General features: G+C 35.3%; 1 non-coding gene across 1 annotated transcript; it reads left to right on the top strand.

Annotated features, from left to right (window-relative positions):
* The first annotated feature begins 1501 nt into the window (after nucleotides 1-1501).
* On the top strand, nucleotides 1502-1608 carry LOC121225820 (small nucleolar RNA R71). Its single transcript, XR_005923724.1, has one exon. It is a non-coding gene; the product is annotated as a small nucleolar RNA R71 (small nucleolar RNA).
* The last annotated feature ends 3605 nt before the right edge of the window (nucleotides 1609-5213 follow it).

The following is a 5213-nucleotide window of genomic DNA, read 5'->3' as shown; positions in this document are numbered from 1 at the left end:
TGATTGTCTTGAACTCGCATGGTGAGCTCACCTTTCTGCACATCAACTAATGTTCTTCCCGTGGCTAGGAAAGGTCTCCCAAGGATAATTGCTACTTCATTATCTACTTCAAAATCTAAAATAATGAAATCAGCAAGAAAAATAAATTTATCGACTCTTACCAAAACATCCTCGATCTTTCCTTTGGGATATGCTAAAGATCGATCTGCTAGCTGAAGCGCCATAGTTGTAGGTGTTACTTCACCTATCCCTAACATCTTGAAAATAAACTTAGGCATCAAGTTTATACTCGCTCCAAAGTCACGTAAAACTTTACCACAGTAAGATTCACCAATGTTACTGGGTATAGTAAAGCTTCCTGGGTTTTTCAATTTCGGTGGCAGTTTGTTTTGCAGGAACGCACTGCACTCCTTGTCAAAGCAATAGTCTCATATTCACTCAGTCATTTTTTCTTGGACAGTATATCCTTCATAAACTTCACATAATTTGGCATTTGTTCTAAGGCCTCCACCAAAGGAATATTGATGTGTAACTGCTTCAGAACATCCAAAAACTTCTAGAATTGCACCTCCTGTTTCTGCTTGTGTTGCTCAAATATTTGCAGATATGGAGGTGATGGAAATTTTGATTGAACCAGATAGCTTTTCTGAGTAGGTAAATCTGTATCCAAAGAAGATGTTAAAATATCTGAATTCACTAAGTCAGGGTTTACCTTGTCAAACTTTGTAGATTCTGATTCCTTTGGTGTAGGAACTTGAACAACTGGTTGACTTTCCTCTTTTTCAACATGATCATCTCTGACATCAATCAATTGGGGTTCCAGAGTCTTTCCAAATTTTTTAGTGTTGCTGCTTGGCTTTGGATCAAATCGTCATTCTTTTCCATGTACGCTTTCAACAAGTTCTCCAAACTGTTTGATGCCTCAGCTTAAGGTGGTTTTAGAGCTTACTGATTAAACCCTTGAGACTGGTTGGGTCTTTGCTGCAATGAGTTGTTGTTTGGTCCATTTCCTTGGTTGCTCTAAGAAAAGTTAGGATGATTACACCATGAAGGATTGTAGAAGTTGGACTAGAGTCCTTGACCACTCCTATTTTGATATTGGTTCCCCACATAGTACACTAACTCAGGATTTGCTAGAAAATTCTTAAAAGAATGACCTTCCCTACAGTACACACAAGAAACTACTTCAAATGGACTTGGTGGCTGAGCTGGAAAATTATTAGTACTATTAGCGGTTAACTGTTTTAACATAGAGGAAATAGACGATACCTAAGCTGATAACGAAGTGAGAGAGTCAATTTCATGAACTCCGACTACTTGTCTTCCTAAAGTTGTTCGATTTGTTGGCCATTTATAGTTATTACTCGCGATCCTCTCGATAATCTCATAAGCCTCATTATAAGACTTAGACAAAATTGCACCATTTACGAAAGCATCTACCATCAATCTTGTATGTGCATTGAGACCATTATAGAATGTTTCAAACTGGATACAATGAGGAATCCCATGATGAGGACACTTCCGAAGTAAGTCCTTGAATCACTCCCAAGCCTCACACAAAGACTCGTCATCTAATTGCTGGAAAGTTGTGATCTCGTTCCTCAACTTAGCATTTTTGCTAAGTGGGAAATACATAACCAAAAATCTCTCTACTAATTCTTTCCATGTAGATATGGAACTTGGTGGCAATAAATTGAGCCATACTCGTGCTTGACCTCGCAACGAGTATGGAAACAACTTCAACCTCAGGGCATCTTCAGTCACACCTGCTATCTTAAATGAATCACTCACCTCTATAAACAATTGAAGGTGGAGATGTGGATCTTCCGTGGGCATACCACTAATTTGGCCCACCGTTAGTAGCATTTGAAACATCACTGGTTTCAATTCAAACTAGGTTGCGTCAATATCTAGCCTTCTAATTCCTAAGTTTAACTTACTGAAAAGTGGCACAGCATATTGTCTGATGCATCAATCCCTATCATCGGCAATAAGGATGGGATTTCGTACATAATTGGCTTCATTACCTTAGTCTTGATTCTGATTTCCAAGGTCTATCCCGACTTGTCTTTGAGCTGTTCGTTCATGTCTTCTTTGTCTGAAAGTTAGCTTAATTTTACGGTCTACAGGGAGTACATTGATGATTCGACCTATGCTCATAAACACCTGAGAAGAAATTCACAAAAATTAAAAAGAATAAGTTAGTGATGTTAAAAAGTAATCAAATTGAAAATAAATAATTTCACGAAAAAAATGACTATGGCAATAGTTGACAATCTCCGGTAACAATGCCAAAAACTTGTAATGCTCGGGTTTGTGCAAGTGTACACAGTGGTTATTAAGTAATAAGTAAGCATTGAGTTATCGTCTCCACAAGGATTGTGCTTGTGCTAAGTCACTTAACTTGTAAAATTATATTAACAATTTGAAAAAAATAAAAACACAATATAGTTAAGAAGTGGTGTCTAAATTAAATTAAATGCACTGATCCCTAATACAAGTTTTGCTAAGTATGCAGACTATATGAATGAAATAGATTTTAGCAAAATTAAACACAATTTGCAACAATTATAACATAAATAAACTAGGACAATTACTTTAATTAAACTCAATTTATTATCATCATGCTTAATAATATTCGGAAAAATATTTCATGGCAACTCGATCTTTCATGAGTTTGGAAACCAAATTAGGTCATTTCAGAATCCTTTACTTAGTACATACGCATTTTACTGATCCTTATTTACTAAGGGTTTCTTAGCATTCGTGTGAGGTAACAGGGATGTGTTAGGTTAGAAACAATTTAATCACACAAATCTAAAAACTATGTAGATAATAGAGACTACTTAGGATTGTTATGCAACCTACAATTTAATCGGGCTAGGATCTAAATTGAGCTTGCACATTTCAATTATGAATCCATTAGCCGTCGTCTGGTTAGGATCGCTCAACTAATTCAGTTGCATTTCAATTGTGTAAGAACGAAATACAGACTTGATTTTAATTGAAAACATGATTGATTGAGGAACAAACATTATAAGCATGAATCAAATTAATATTATTTAATTAAAATAATCATCGTAGCTTAAATAAAATTAAGCTATCATTGTTGTAAACAAGAACAAAGAACTCATAGCAAACATCTTTAAATTAAATTATAGAAGAGAAAGATTAAACCCAATTCAGAGTGGCTGTCACCCAAGACTCTGACTGACGAGGCTCCTTCGATCCTTCACTGATGGCTCTCCGAGGTGGCCAACCAAGGGATCTTTAAGAGGCTAATTTGCTAAAATCCTTTATACAAGGATGGTAATAGGCGTGAGAGCTAAAAGAGTTGAGACAAATGAGAGAGGAGAGAATGATGAGAAGTGAGGAATGATAGATGAATGAATCAAGCTGATTTCTCCTTGATTTTTGGTCAGTTTGGATGCCACAACAATTCAGGACTAAGACTCGGTCAAGTGTGAATCTTCAGGTAAATCTCTAATTTCTTCAATTCTTCGAGGACCTTGTATAATTAAACCAAAAGTTGGTTTATAATCAGCCATGTGTAGCCGAAAATTGGGTTGACTTGGTCCCCACTTGGACGGTTTTGCAATTAGAAGAAAATCCTTGGACTTGTCAAAGATAGCAAATAGTTTAAAGAACCAATAAATTAATTTAACACCTTTAATTAATCAATTTACTTTATTATACCCAATTTTTATTAATGAAATATTTAAAATAAATTATTAAAATATAACATTATATTTTATTATTTAATTTAATCATGCATGACCCATTTCATAGCTTAAAAAATATAATATGCTTAAATTATTATAAAATAAGCCATTTTATGCATGACAACCATATAATAAAACATAAAATCACATTTTAATAATTTCTATGTCCTAATTTCATATTTTCACATATTTCATTAATTTATTAAACAATTACTTGGTTTTAACAACAATTTTAAGTAAAAACGCGATGAATTATATAGGAAATATCCTATATATTTTTCCATTTACACTTACTCGATGATCTTTTTCGTGAATCTCTAGCTTCAAAGTCAGCTTTTCTTTTCTCTTTCCGGAGTTCTTCAGCTTTGCATGCTCTCTCGACAAGTACCACAAACTCTTTGATTTCCAGAATCCCAACTAATAACTTGATGTCTTCATTTAAACCATCCTCGAACCTCTTACACATGATTGCTTCGATCGATACACATTCCCGAGCATATCTGCTGAGTCTCACAAATTCCCTCTCATATTCTTTCACTGTCATGCAACCCTATTTCAACTCGAGGAATTCTTTACGTGTCTAATCTATAAATCTCTGACTGATATATTTTTTCTGAAATTCAGTCTAAAAGAACTCCCAAGTAACACATTCTTTAGGAGCCACAGATACTAAGGAATTCCACCAATGGAATGCGGTATCTCTAAGCAAGGAAACAGCACACTTGATGCATTCATCGGGAGTGCAAGATAATTCATCAAACACTCGGATAGTATTATCTAACCAAAACTCAGCTCTCTTAGCATCATCATCAACAGTAGCTCTGAACTCTTCGGCCCCATATTTACGAATCTTATCGACAAGTGGCTTACTCGAGCATATCGGATCAATAACTTAGGGAGCTCCAGGAACTTACAAGGGTGGAGATTGTTGAGCAGCCAGATTCATTCAAATGAACTCTGTAAACCACTCATTCATCATTTGGAAAAAGACTTGCTTTGCCTCTCATTCGTGGTTACTAGCAACAATTCTAGAATTAGATTGCACTGCCCCTTGAGTGGGAGCGGGTGCATTACTTTCAACATCGTCAGCTACGGCTCAATTGGGATCCATTTGCTATACGTAAACACCTTTTGAATTGTCAAGAATTCATCACACTATCACAATATATAAATATGACATGTATAGCTAAACTCTCACACGCTACTTTAGTCCTAGAATCGACTAAATCGTAGCTCTAATACCAATTAAAATGTAACACCTCTAACCCGTATCCTTTGCCGAATTAGGGTTACGAAGCATTACCTTACACAACATAGTCTAACACAGTCATTTATCACAATTCATGTCTACTAATCATATCTCATATACAAACCATACTTCTTTTCCATGCAAACCAATTTCACAATACAATTCATACACTAAAATTTAACCAAGTCATAACCATTCTACTATTCAAATTTCGAACCAACTACATACATCGAATCATATTA

This window comes from Gossypium hirsutum, chromosome D13 (genome assembly GCF_007990345.1).
Source record: "Gossypium hirsutum isolate 1008001.06 chromosome D13, Gossypium_hirsutum_v2.1, whole genome shotgun sequence".
Taxonomy (NCBI): domain Eukaryota; kingdom Viridiplantae; phylum Streptophyta; class Magnoliopsida; order Malvales; family Malvaceae; genus Gossypium; species Gossypium hirsutum.
The sequence above is the reverse complement of the archived record's forward strand: the minus strand, read 5'-3'. Positions and strand labels throughout refer to the sequence as shown.